Source organism: Haplochromis burtoni, unplaced genomic scaffold, assembly GCF_018398535.1.
Source record: "Haplochromis burtoni strain Fernald_Lab_line unplaced genomic scaffold, NCSU_Asbu1 Contig_17, whole genome shotgun sequence".
Taxonomy (NCBI): domain Eukaryota; kingdom Metazoa; phylum Chordata; class Actinopteri; order Cichliformes; family Cichlidae; genus Haplochromis; species Haplochromis burtoni.
Window position 1 is genome coordinate 1,268,022 of NW_024582378.1, and position 15,360 is coordinate 1,283,381.

The 15,360-nt window shown below is 39.2% G+C and overlaps 1 protein-coding gene across 2 annotated transcripts in view; it reads left to right on the forward strand.

Annotated features, from left to right (window-relative positions):
- The window catches only part of tmem132e (transmembrane protein 132E), a 410,466-nt gene that overhangs the window by 324,838 nt on the left and 70,268 nt on the right, over positions 1-15,360 (forward strand). The window lies entirely within an intron of this gene.

A 15,360-nucleotide genomic window follows, 5' to 3' on the forward strand; every position in this document is an offset into this window, starting at 1 on the left:
ACAGCATTTTGTTTGTTTTTGACGTTGTTCTGCATTGAAGAGGACACTGCAGCAGGCCAGGCTAGACCGAGAATTATGTAATAACAGTTGAAATATTCCACTGCAATCACTTTTTTTTTTGCAGTTGGCAGTGTGAATGAATTTGAATATGCTGAACAGTCACAGGTTAAAATGAGTGCCTTTGTCTCCTCTTCCCTCATTTGCAATTGCCGATTAAGTGTGAAAATGCACAATTGCTCCCAAATCGGAGGTTGAAAATCAGTGGTGACAGATGCTGCAGATGATTGCCCACGCTGCTCGTGGTCGACATGCACAGATTGCATAGCGGCGTGGAATTTCCAGAGGAAGACTTTGTAAAGCCCTTCAACCCTTTTAATGGGAAACCCACAGCAGGAACCACAGCATCCCTTTGATCTGCAGCAGAGACAAACAGACTCGGTTTTAAGTAACTGAGTTTTGAAGTAAGACGCTGCAATCCAGCCAACGCAAGTAGGGGCACGACTGAGCTTTAACCCTCTCCTGACACTGTAATCATCCAGAACTTTTCAGCGGCAACCGACATCACTAAGGAAAGACAGGACATCCCCCTAACAGAGCCCCATAATTTATTTAAAAATATAGATTTTGTTTTTTTTATAGAGGTCATGTTTTTTGTAATTATTTCATAGATCAAAACACTACTCACATCTAAATTGAGTTTTATTATGCTGGTAGTTAGGTAAGTCCCTCCAGAATCATCTCCCATCAAAACAACTAAATTATTTTCCTGCTTTCCTCTTTTTTTCTCCTCCAGTGAATTATTATCAGATTGGGCAGAATTCTGACTGCTGGGCCATAGTGAGTTGCACATTGTTGACTTTTATTTCAGTCAGAAATGACTGAATTACTCAGTCTGCTGATAAAGTCTCTGTTGGCCAAGCCCTCTTGCGTGGCCTGACCACTCTGTTTATTGTCTAAGGAGGCGTTCTTTCATCCGACTCCGATAATGAGCATTTGGGTTTTTTGCAGCATCGAGCATCACTCTGCCAACTCAACATCTGCAGCAGTTTCTCCTCTGGTCTTTGTGACTGACGACATCGTGCAGCCCTCGTATTGACATTGACACCTCTCTTGTCTCAGGGCCATAATGAGCGTGTTGCATGAACGTTTTTTTGGGGTGTTTTTTCGTTTTTACTGAGGGTATGTGTTTGTGTTGGAGTTAGTGGAGCTGTCTTGGGTGCTGGAATTGTCATAGGAACACAGAATAGAGATTGTGGGGACTTACAGTGCGGGGAAAAACACTTTTTCATGTGTTAGCCAGGTTTTTTCTGTCATTTGTGTTAAGTGCTCATTACAGCAAGTATCTCTACACTGCATTTCCCAAACTCGGTCACCTGTCAAACGTGTCAAAATGTCACATGGCTGAGCCAATTACTGTCACATTTTCATTTTCTTTTATTTATTGATCATCCTTTATATATTCTATAGACCGTACCTTTAGGTCGTCTGTCAAGCCACTGCACTTAAACTCTACGCCACATTTTTCGCCTTCATTCTAAATAAAACATACACAGGAAATATATTTTTTCCTATGTATGAAATGCAGTCCTCTCATATTCGAAACTCCCATTTCTCAAAGCAAACATTTCCTCCTCCTGTCAGTCTTCATGAGCTCCCTAATCAGCTTATTTGGAAGCCCCCCCCCCAAGAAAAAAAAAATTAGGTGGTGGCTAGTTCTTGTTTGCTTTGCCGCTGCAGAGTCAATAAGTTCCCACCTCATCAAATGTTGCCGCTCTGCCAGTGGATATGCACAAGGTGTCCTTTAGTGCTGGTTTTGATGCACTGGCCACAGCAGTATTGGACAGCAAGAGATAACGGTAATCTTCTGGAAAAGCAAAAAAAAAAAGTCACATCGCTTTGCACTCGCTCCTTGCTTTTTCCTGCTGTTTACGATGACACACAAACTATACAAACGATACTATTTAATTAAATTTTGTAAAAATTTGTTGTTTTGCAAAAAGAAAAGCCCTTACCAACAATAATTCTGCATGTTGAAAAATCATGCTTGGCTACTGTGTTTGGGGAAGTGAAGCCGAGCAGTGATTTGCAACCGTCTGCATGTCACTACACGTGAGTTATACCCGTCTCATTATCGCCATAACCCAGTGCATCACAGCACCGACGGCAGCGGACAAGATTCCAAGTATTTTATATCCAGGAAATGTGAACAGACCAGCAATATATATTCTTTCCTGTTCATTCTTTTTTTTAAAATGCTTTATGTAAAGGCTGAATGGTTAGTGACAAATGAAAAAGCTTTGATACAGTTGAACTTAAAACTGTAATACAATAGTGTTTTTAATTGTGACTTAAAAGTGGCTCAATGAGGTTTCAAAAAGCAGCAAGAAAGCTTTTTCTAGTTTTATAAAAACATGTCAAGCTGAAGCCGAAAGTTTGTGCACAGCAGAGTATGTAATTGAATTACATGTCATTGGACACATAAAAGCACCACAGCCACAACAGGCCAAGGACAGATAAAAAATCTGCACTTATTTTGAATTATGCATACCTTCATGGAATGGAAATTTGTTGTGTATGCAGTAGCACAAGTAGCAAAGTTATCTGCAAAGTGCCCCCTCAGAGGAACTAATGGAGCTTCTCCCTCCAGATGAGTGAGTGTGTAGGGGGGCAGGGGGGTCTATGGTGGCCAAATTTAGCAGTTGAGAAGAGGCCCCGTTTCTGCTTTAATGCAAAAGGGAGTGCAGCTAATGCCTCCGAGACATTCGAGTGCTGACATTTTAGTTGTTTATTTACTTCTCTGTCTTCATCTGTGCATCGCTAAAGGGACAGCCGCGAAGTCTGACTCTATCCAACGGGGTTTCGTTCACCAATGGTGGCGGCACGAGCGTTCCGTGGGCTGTTGTCACACCATCGGTGATCAAATGTTTGTTTACTATGTCCCACTCGGCAGCATAACACGCCACTTGCGAATGCCAAATACCAGAGTCCAATCTGTCTGGAGCTGGCAGACGGACAGGAAGGTCTTGGTCGTTCCATTTGATAATTTTGACAGGGAATTGTATCAGCCCTCGGTGAAATTCAATAACCAGAGCTGGGAGTTTGAAACACAGAAAACATTGGGTTGTGACATCACCACAGTGATGTCCATCGGGCCACATGAAATTCGGCAATCCCTCATTTACCCTGTGACACTGCAGTAAATTGTGTTATTATTACAAATAGGAATGATGATTAAACTGCAAAAAGCAAGACAGTAATAAACTCATCCTTTAAGAGAGCACCATAGCAACGCATTATGAAGTTTCCTTTTCAGTTCCAATTCATATGAAGTCTCAGCTGAACAGGGAATAAAATAACCCTACCCATGTGGTGTAATATGTCATCATCAGTCATGACATTTCTGAAATATCTTACCACATTTTTCAGCAGTGATTTTTAATTTGGTAAGATGAAAGCGTTACAGGCCGGGTTTAAAAGGCGCTGCTTTTATGTTTGATATTCAAAAAAAAAGTTTCATCAGTGGAGCGGTATTTACAAAGCCAATACAAAAATAAAAGAGCTGTACAAGATTGAATTCCCAACTATGCTCACAGCTTAAACTGCTTTACAACACACCTACGCTTTAGTTAAGATTTTATTTTTAAATAGAACATTTCACAGGCTTGCTGTTCTCTCGTATGAAAGAAGTTACTACGTGCCACATCAATGGTTGTTCTTGTTGACGTATGTTTTCACATAGAAAGATTGTGACTGTAAAGAAATGGCTGTAGTTTATGGTTTAGGCTTGTGAGGTGAAGTAGGAGCACCTCTTTCATTCAAAGCCATAGTGGGGGGGATGGGTCTGCAACCAGTTGGTGTTGAATCCAGTATAGAGAAAAAGGGTCCTCTCCCAGTGCACATGTCTGTTACACATGTTTGGGCAGCCTTTGACTGTGATGAAGAAACAGATTATGCCCGTGTTCAGGCATGAAGTATCACAATATACTTAATTTTCTGCTTCTCTGCTCCCTAAGGTCTTGTGACAGTTTTCACTCACAGCAAGCCACAAGCTGTAACATCTGCTCTTAAGTAATAACTTCACAGGGCAGAAAACAGATTTAAGATTTTACCATCTTGTTGTGATTGTAGACTACCTGCTGGGTATGATGGATTTATATTATCATTTGGATGGTGAGATTTCTTCATTTGAAGAACTTGTGATGTTATTTATTTAAGATGTGACCCAAATCTTCAGTTTATTCATTCTATTAGTATACAGAGCTTACGTTGTTCCAAAAAAAAGAAAGAAATAAAAATCAGTCAGACAGTCAGAACCACGATAGTAAAAGGAAGGCTTTATTTCTGTCTGTCGGAATTTATATATATATATATATATATGCAGGAAGACGGCAAATGTGAAATGAATGGAGTCAAGCACAGCATGACAAGAAGGAGCCGAGGCAGAGTTGTGTTGCAAAGCAGCTTGCAGATGCAAATTAAATGACATTTGCCAATTGGATTTATTGAAGATTAGCTGAAGTATCAGTATGCTCGATTCTTACTTTGAAAGTAGCGTGGCCACTTGAGATCCTTCGAGTGTCAGAGATAAGATTAGATTCACAACACGCTCTCACTCCCAAACTGTAAGATTTTACGCTAGGTGACAAATCATCTTTATGTTACGCTTCCGGACACCCAACACATCCTTATATTACAAGATCGAAAAAATTAGGAAACATGAAAACCGCTTGGAATGAATCTACACATGTACGTTTATTTGACTTAAATCGCTTTGGAAAGCACTATCTAACATCATTAAAGTGGTGGTTAATGTTAGGGATAAGGTTATGGATAGGGCTAGGGCTGGAATACATGGCTGGAGCGTCCGTTATTGCAGGACCATCGTTCAACTGGATTTCATCCGCAACCCATCGACCGCCTTGGGACGTGACAAATCGCCTCGAGAGTGAGAATGGTCTGAGCTTCGGTAATGAGCCAGAAATTTGTTAATCTGTGGCTAGAAACACTAAATGCACCTTTAAAAAAAGTGTGAGCATCCAGCTGTTTCAAAGAACTGACCCTTTGGAAAAGAAGCTATAAATATAATTTTTATAAATATGCATTTTTTTGAAGGAACAAATTTCACATTTGATGTCCCTTTCTTATTCTTTCCTATTGTAGCCAGCATTTCCAAATGCTCAAATGATGACTGGAGCTACTGTCATGACAAAAGTTACAAGACTGAGAGGACTTAATCACTGATAGATGCTGTAGTTGGATCTTTGCTGTAATTATCTAGCTTACTCGTCTCTTCTTTTAGAATGTGGCTTTATTTTTTGTGTTAATTGGCAGAGTACAGCGAGCAGGAACAAAGCACTGCTGATGTAACCTGAAAAACAAGCACTTATTGCTGGATTTTGGTTTGTTTGTTATGTTTAAGGAAAATTTGGGAGTGTTTAATAACAAGGAATGCTCTGTTGTTAACTAAACGTCATATTTATCACCGCGCTGCATTACTCATTTTCACATGGAGGAAATGAATCGGCTCAGTGTGTGCGAACAAGCAGCTGCGGTTTCAAATTTGTATCTGCTTGGTGATATTTCCCCAGTTTCTGAAGATTTTTGAAGACTCCCATTAAAAAAGTCTGTCCCTGGCAGGTTTCACACTCCCAGCTGTGTGTGAGAAAATCTCAAAGCTGTTTACTAGTGAACACAGACAGCAATGGATATCAAAGTGTTTGAGATGATTGATAAGATTATTGCATGTGTTCCAAGAGTGAAGCTATGATTGTCACTTGAGAGTTGCGGTGAATAGTAAGGGAAGCTCTACAGTGCCAGAGAAATTTGCAAGTGGTTATTGACATTTTTAGGGAGTTAAAGGTAAATCCCTCCTGGAGCAGCCCGTGGACATATCACTTATAAAGTTGTTGTCTAATTATTCCAAGGGGATATTTGGTGATCTTACATCATGTGTGGGGTTTGCTTCTGGATAGGCAGGTAACCTCGAGGTGTACAAGTTTTTTGGTAGGTTCTAAAACGTCTGTTTTTGGAAAAATACTGGCATCCTCGCAAGTACGTGTAACTAGTGCAATTAAAGTTTTAATGTGAGGCAAACAGACTGTGCAAAAAGTTTGAGTCTGTAATCATTCTGACAGTTTTTATACTACAGCATATTCATTCATGACAGTATGCATTATTATTAGGATGTAACTTTAAGTTTTTCTGCAGGAGATCCACAAATAAATAAATAAATAAACATACGAAGAATGTACATTGCATAGAAATGTATTAGATCACATGTAATTAACACAAGAAAATGCTAATATTTTATAAATTTGTTAAAAACTAAATCAAACAAACAAACAAATACTGAATTTTTATGCCCAAATTTGACACACATTTAATCAAGCATAGTCCTCAACCACTCAAACATTTTTTCTGTTCAAGAATGTAGCTTAAAAAATCCAGTTTAGCATCTTAATCAAATAATTAGATGCCTTGTTACCAGTTTTAAGGGCAGTTGTGGCATAAACCTTGGGTTGTTAGTTATAGTATGTTTGTTATGTAACCTGTAACTGAGAGATCTACCGTATACGTGAGAACACTGACAAATATAGTTGACTTGGATATGACAGCCTCATAGATTATGCTAGCTAGCAAACCTTTGCTCTGATTAGCTATGGCTAATATTGTAGATCGCAAACCTTAGTTATACATTTATACCTTTTATTGCTGTGTGAAATCGTCGCTGTTTAACATAACATGAGTTCAAATGAGACCTAGCAGCTGCGACGCTACAGTAGGATATTGTAGGCTCTTGTCACGGTCTGCCATTATGCTAATGCTGCTTATTTTATGATAGGTATCAAACAACAAAGGAAACAATGAGTAACAAAATATGAATTGATTCCATCCCATATTTAATCCAATTCTTTAAAATCGCCGTCACTACATATTCTGATGATGTGAAATGTATGTAGGTCAATATTTCTTCAGGGGGAAAAATGTGGTACTGAACATATTGTTGAGCATGTGGGTTGTTATAGCGATTAAAAGTAGGCATCTTTCAAATCAGTACTGTGTTATCATTAAGGCACTGTGCATTTCAAAGCACAGAAGTCTCTTGTTTTCCATGTACACCCACACACCAGCAGCCGTTTAAGCACATTAACTCTCGACGACACATGTTGGTATATGTTTTTGTGCCGTATCTCATTGATAGGAAGAATTTTATCATGTTTGCACATCCCTGCTGTAGCCACACAACTTCCTTTGTCTGATTTGTGCTGAATGAACCTTTTTACAAAGAACAGTCAGATTCAAGTAGGCTGATCTCTAGGCTCCTCCGTTAAAATTGGATGTCACTGTAGAGATTTAAAGAGCGCCTAAAAATGCATTTTTCTTAAAATCTGTCTCATTATGCTGTAGAAGAAATTCCACTTTTGTGACTTCTCTGCCCGTGGGGACATTTTGTTCAAATGTCTTCAATAAATACTCTTTAAGAGGGCCATTAAAGAAAAATTAAAGACTTGCGAACTATGATTTAATCCCGGTTTGCATATTTTATTTATTAACATCAGCCAGTTTGAATAAATTGCAGTGTGTGGCAAGGAAGTTGACATGATTTCTGCAGCGAGGGTCATGAAGACATCGGCCTCCAAAACTCTTAAGCACACAATTGATGCAATGCAAAGCAAGCTGCAAAGAAGTACAAAATAATGAGGAGAAGGATACATTTGTATTTGCAGTGCCTTTTAATCATGAACAAGATGAACTACACAGATACTGATGAATGCATGAACATCTACAGAAACAGAATGATGATAGAATTTTTGTATTTAAATATGCAAATTATAAATACATGCTAATTTACATACATCGCCAAAACAGATGTCTTGATATTGGCTAAATCCACATTCAAAATTCTTCTTTCTTTCTATTTTTTTGACATATTAGAGTCAATTCTACATTTTTTTAAAATCACTACTTGAATTAAAGAAAAAAAAAAAATGTCTGAAAATGCGTTTTCAGACAAAATATCTAAACGCTGTGTTCTCATATTGGAACAATGCATTTGGGCTTTTCTGCACTTTATACTTCTTTATGCTAGTTTTAAAAAAAAAAAAAAGATAAAAGAAAAGTACCACTTTCTTGATCCAGCTAATCCCGAATGTACTCTGTTTATCTGGGATTGTCACTAGCAGTACACCCAGCCTGAGGCTTGGTTTGTGCCGCCTCCTGGAATCAAATCGGGGGTCTTTTGTTTACATGGCAAATGTGTTAACCTCCACATCAGGGGTCCAGCTAATCCCAAATGGCTAGGAGAAATTAAAAATGCATCCCATACAAGAGCTCAACTCTCAGGAGGTTAAATACATTTTTATTTTTACACATATGCAGATGTCTCCAATGCTGTAGTGTTTAACACATCCGATTCACACATGCAGAGCTGTAACGGCACCACGTGACAAGGGAGCAACCGAAAGTAGCAGTATGTACCACAAATATTGTGTACCTTGGGCGTTTTCTTTTCTTCAGTCTGAAAGATGGCATATTGGAGGAAAACTAGTCCAAAATCTCAGAACACACCACATCATGTTTTTCCCCATCATGGCTTACGTTAGTACTTATGTAACGTTTATAGCAGTGAAACCTCTACACTATATGAAGTACACTGCAAAGCCCCTGCTTAGGTCATTGTGGTATCTGTGTGTTGTGGTCATTTCAATCTTCAGGACAGCGCTCACTATACCCCCGAACACAAGTCAGATTTGATAACTCCAAGGAGATCTTACAGGCAGCTCAGAAATCCAGCTTGGAATGTGTTTACCAAAAGCTCTCCTGTTTAGCAGTCCGTCAGCCATCTCGAAGTCTAATAGGTGTTGCCATGGCAGAAGGCATCTGTGTGGAATGAGTAAGTAATAGCTCTGTCTTAACTGAAGTGGCTCACACTGCCTCTCCACTTTCCCTGTGTAGGAGCAGCAGCAGGGCTCACGCAGATTCTCAGAATTTGGGCGTGCGCTATTGCTGGTTACTGCCTTGCAGCTTTTCCATTTGTAATGCTCTTTCATTAATCAGCATTAACACCGTTCCACAGGGAGCCTGATTCATGTGGTGCTCCCGTGGGTAGTGCTTCATCCCCTCTCATTTGTGGTGCAAAAATGAAGCAAAGTCCGTGAAAAGGACTGTCTGATGAAAAACATCGATACAGCACAATATGCAGGCTTTCTCATAAGGTGATTAATATGTAGTGGCTTTTATACGCTGTTGGTGAGTGTAGGTTATGAATACAAATACGAGTATTACACGTCAGGGTTGCATCCTTACCAGGAAATGCGCTGGAAATGGGTCTGCGGTACAATAATCTGTAATTATCGTCCTTTATGATCAGTATCTTTACAAGCTCTGCTAATAAAGTAGCAACTGGGTCACCTCATTTAGAGAGCGTCAGAGGGTATTACGCCTCCCCGTTTCAGCTCACATCAAAGGCAACACACCCGATCAGGATGGTTTCTTAAACGTTACATATTTCTGTTTCATCTCCCCTTGACGCACCGTGTCTGATAATTACTGTATTTTCTCTAATGTGTGAGATTTGATGAAAGAACAAAATATGAGCTGCAATAGCAAGAAATATTGTTTTGAAACAGAGTGTAAAATACACCGTCTTTGATGCAAGAATTAACACAGCGCTTTCTTGTAGTTCAGTAATTACAGCATCTGTCAATATTGCATCTCGCATGCTCGTGAATCATTATTCTTTATACAGCCCTTCCCACACACAGTCACTCACAACAAACACGAAAAAAGTAAAGTATCATTTTTTTCAAGATACATTTTTCAAATATATACTTTATATAATCTTGACTTAAGATCTACTTACTAGCTTTCTCCCAGCTTTCACCCTTAGATGTTATCAGTGATCGGACCTGCTGAAGTGCAGAAAGCCATGCCTGACCTTGGCTTCTGTGGAGGCGAGCATGTGAAAAACAAGAACATGTAGTCTGTAGTTTGAAGCAGAGCCTGGATTGTACAAAAAAGAGTGATCTCAGGCAAAGTGTTGCAAATTCAGATGTCCTGGAAAAAGCCTCACCCTGTTACGTTTTTGTACCTCGGTCGAACCAAACTTAACCACAGAGAATGCGAACCAGAAAATGGTCGTATGAAAGATTTTGTAAGGGTTTTGTAAGATCACAAACGCAGTGTTTGCAGAGTGGTGGCAGTAGTTTGTATCTTTCTCAAACTGCTGGCAACCACTGCAGCTTGCTAGCCAACAATACAGTCACTATCCGGTCGTTAAGTCTGACGTCACTAGCCGTGTCTGGGCCTAAACTCCGCTGCAGGTCCATATATCAAACGATCACTATGGCATTACTGAGAGTTGAAAAACTGTCTAAAGTTTTTCATCTTTAATAAAATGATCAGCGTTCTGCTCTACCAGGTGTAACAATTGAGTTTAACATCCAGGCATCCATGAAAACGGAATTTATGACATTTAACGGAGTTAGAAGTTAGCAGGAAGTTAGCTCGCTAGCTTCTATCTAAATACAATATAGCATGTCCTGACTGCGGGGTTTTGGAAACAAATTAAAACGTACAGCTCTGTTATCACTTCCAGCATAAATGAAGACAGAAAACTAAACAGCAGTGACATTTGTAGGGTTACTGAAGTTTGGCTAGCTGTAGCTAATGATGTGCTACGTGACCGCTAGCGACACAGCTATGTTAGCATAATATAAACAAGCTAACTTTTTTTCCACTCGATAAAAGTTACCGTGAGTGTTCTCAGTGGTCAGGAACAAATGTAATTGCATGGCAGGATGTTGTAAAAGGACCAAACTTCAGCCAGGAGAACAACTGAGATAATCCATCCACAATACGAGGTTAGTCATTCATATACTGCTGCATGGGCTGGGCTGTAGCTACATCCTAAGGTTTTAAAAACTGAGCTTAAATAAATGATTAGCGGTAATAAAAGCCGAGGGAGGTCAACAGTGATCACTGACTGTTTTAGGAGCTTTTTGAGATTAAATAGAAGAAAATACAAAACATTAAACATGTTAACAACACAAAAGCCATATTAAACGCAGACTACTTTAGGCCCGGAAGTAGGATTCGTCACGTCATCACTTAACGACCGGATTGGGTATTCAATACAACCCCATTATGGGTCTTTGTAGACATGTGACCACAAACCGGGTAACATTAAAAGTCATTTTGTCCATCACCAGTCATGGGGATGATGTGGGATCAATAAGGCCCCAGTCATACAAGCTGAGAGACTGGTCATTAACCATCTGGGAACCACTGTTCTTGAGGGAAAAGGGAGTATTCCCCATATGGTTGTGAGTGCTTCCTGGAGGTTAACGGCAGCCACTGGAAAAATAATTGCTAAAGTCCCAGTTACACAGACTGGTCAGTAATCTCCATTTTTCCCCAGTGACCCGCCTGTCGCTGGGAATACACATTTTCCCTTGTGACTGGTGGTTGCCAGATGGTCATTGACAGGTCGGAAGTGTGTGAATAAGGCCTTAGTGAATGCCTAGCAGATAGCTCCTGACAAAGGCTGCCTGTGCCGACACGTTAGTCAAAGCAGTCAAAACCCGTAATCATCCATAACTTGAAGCATCAATATAGTTTAAACAGTTTTAAAAAAACAAACAACAGTCATCATGAGCGGGAAACTGGATATAGTGAACAGAACTGTTTGTACAAGTCTGCAAACATGTTTCTTTGTGCTCTGAAGTTGGAGATTTTGACATGGGAGTCTAAGGGCTTTGAGATTGGGCCACAGTTGGATTGAATGAAATTAGTTCAAACATTTAAATAACTTTTATGTATTTAAAACCATTAAAGATAAAAGATAATCACTGTAATTAGTTTAATACTATAAGAAGAAAGACATTTTCTGCATGGGCTGTGTGCCTAATCTGGTTAAAGAGGGAGGAACTTCAGCTGGAAGTCAGTTGCTTTCACAAATCATGGATGAGTGGTCGATGCAATGAGCGCAGGTTGGTGAAGCAAATGGAAATACCTCAGTGGGACTTCAGAATTTTTATCTGTCAGAGAAATAGATGCAATGATCTGATAGATGTTGCAGGGGCCTCAAACTTTCAAATGGAAATGAGACACTTGGGAGAAAAATATGATTTGGGTAATGCTTTCATGGAGTCTGTCCGGAAAGAGATGTTTGTCAGAGTGATGTCATGATGAGAAGAGAAAAACAACAGTATGTTTCTGTAAACACGGGAACAATCATAAAGATCACCAGAATTTTACTTTAACAGGAGAGCAGCAAGTGGCAGTAACATAGTCCTAAGCAGAGTGACAACCAGGGTTTTAATAGTTTTGCAATTTTCATTAGTTTTTATTTTTATTTAGTTTTGACTTCAGATTTTCAATTTTATATCAGTTTTAATTAGTTTTTACCAATTGTTTGCTAGTTTAGTTTAGTTTTTATTTTTTTGAAAATCCTTAGTTTCAGTTTAGTTTTGATTAGTTTCAGTTATAGTTTTAGTTGTGTTTGCAATAATTAAGTGTAACAAAATCCCAGTTTCATCATATCAGTCATTCTCTTCTGCTTATCCTTGGGTATGTTGCTATTCCACTCTACGACCGGACGTCGTGTCTCGCAGCTGGAGGATCACATCCACCTATTCTTTAAATATAACAGAGAACTGTAAGGCATATAAGTATTGCCAATAGCTATTTGCGCAGGGTGTTCGTATGTTCGTGAAGAACTTTTTAGGCAAGTACCGTATGTACGTGTGCTCGATCATCCTGCTGCCGTACTCTTTGGGAGGGTTGGTGTGCCCTATAAGGTACTTTGCCTTCTTGTGACTTTCGGCATTTAGGTGTGATTCCCTAAAATGTCCCTCATAATTTGTCTCTTTCCACTACAAGACACTTGCTTTATCCAAAACACAGTCATATTCAAAGTAATCCCAAATTGGACTCTGGCGTCGACTTTTCCTGACATGATTCTGCGCGTGGACGGAGCAGCAACACAGACGACTCGACTAACGTACTGCCACCTGCTGGCATAATGAGACAGCAAGAAAAAAATCTGGAAACTAAACTTCATTTTCACCCTTGACTATTGTATGACACGCACACATCAATGAAAACTAAACACATTTTTGCTATAAATTCAGTTAATTTTAGTTAGTTTTGTGAACACTCATTACAGTTTTAGTTAGTTTTCCTTTTTTGTTTTTTTATTTTATTTCCGTTAACGAAAATGTTTTTTCACTTCTAGTTTTCGTTATTTCGTTAGTTTTCGTTAACGATAATAACCTTGGTGACAACCTCCTAAAACTACATAATAATATTACATCGTTATTTATTCTTTTTCACAGAATACAAAGTATTTTCCGAGCATATGCAGGCACATTTTCAAAGTAGACTAACATAGTAATGAATAGTCTAGAAGACATAAAGCACAGAAGCAAAAGCCAAAAGCATTAATAATTCACTTCTGTCTTGTGTTTCATGAAAATGAAACCATCAGATCAATAATCTGTAGTGGCTGCATTTGTCTAAGAATGAGCTCTGGATTTTTTCCATGTTACATCATTTGGGGCATGGCTCTGTGGTCAAATAACCAGAAATCACAATAACTGGGAAGACAAAAGCTTCTTTAAAAAGAAATAACAACTAAAAAATTCTCTCTGTAAACACTTTAATGAAATATATCGGTAAATTCAAAGGTGTCTGCTATCAGACAGTGATATTTTGTAACAACTCGCTAGAAAATGTAAAAATGTCGCCCAAAAAGGTTACCAATAGCACGAGAAACCAGGTGATCTCAACAACTGATGGGTAAACTATGACTAGAAAAAGGTCTTAGGAGCTTAGAAACAAAGTGACTTCTTTAAGTTTCGTAAAGATGTTTCGCTCATCCAAGAGGCTTCTTCAGTTCTAAAGCCAAATAGTGGAGAGTCCCAGGTATTTAAACCCTAGTGGGGGCTGTACCTTAAGAGACTCGTTGACCCTCTATTATTAAACATGTGCTTCATCACATGAGCTAAGGTGTGAAAAAAGCGTGGGTCATTATCACCAGTGGTTTTGAGTGAAACCACTGTGAGACCTTGCTCCACCCAATGTGATTTATTGAGGTTACCTGATGCAAGATGTGAGTGGGAGTTGAGGAGCCTGGGAAGGGATCTCAAAAGTGGATTGTAGGTGCAGACAGTTAGTATCGTAAGCCGTCCCCTTTGCTCAAAGATGTTCACAGTGGACATAGACGGCCTCTTTCACGTCTCTTTTAAACCATCTGTCCAAAATGTGAACACTGGCATCCTCAATAGAGTGACCTTTAACCTTTAAGTGCAGATGTACAGCTGCATTTTGTCCTGTCTTATATACAGGCCTGATTTGACACTGGTGACACTATTGAAGGCAGGCTATACAATTTTAGGTTTAGTTTGGTGAGACGAAAAAGGAAGTGAAACCACAGGAGTCCCACTTAAGTAAGTAAGAACAGGAAATCAGGACAGCATGCAAAACAGAGGGAGAGAAAAACAAGGAAACACATGAGACAAGCAAAATGGAAACATTACAACAAAAAAAAAAAGAAAGGCTGTCTGTTAAACCAAAACAAGGATCAAATCTTGGGGAAAAAAACACACCAATGGCTGCATCAGGAGCAATTTTGTGTTTCCGTTGTTGCCCAAAGACATGCAGAGCAGGGGAGCTGTGGATTAAACCATCAAAATACCTTCCAATTAGTGTGCAGTCTGCTCTAACTCCTGGGTCGCGGACCATCCTGAAAGAGCATGTTGTCATTTAAAAGCAATCCTGACTGCACAGACCCACTCACTTTTATTTTATCGCAGATCATCTTTCAGCATTAAACAAAGCATAAATCTGCTGCTGCAACTGGAAATCATATTACTTCAAATATTTATGAACTAAATTTAAATACTGCAGGACTTATGTATACTTCAAATCACAACATTTTACTGGAGAAAAGGGAAACAACTGTGTCGCATGTTATTGTAGCTTTACTATACCATAAAATTCAAGAGTTCTACCCATTTATGTAGATATTTATGTGTTTACTGCGTTAACTATTTCGTCTCTCATCCCTTATTTTCTTCTTTTGGTATTAGTTGTTGCTCCGGCAAGCACGCACAATCCTTGAGCAGATGTTGGGGCATGTTTTTGTATAGCTGCAGCGTGCTACAGCTTTATGCATTTGCATTGTCTTATTTTGTATGCATCTATAGCCTCTGCACATCTGGTTCACTGTGTATAAAATCTCTGCAGATAATGCAGCGTTATGAAGGTATATAGAAGTGCATGCACGTGCAGATTGGTTGGTGCAGCCATGCGTACATGACTGTATGTGTGGATGAGTAGGATTGCGGATGTAGATGT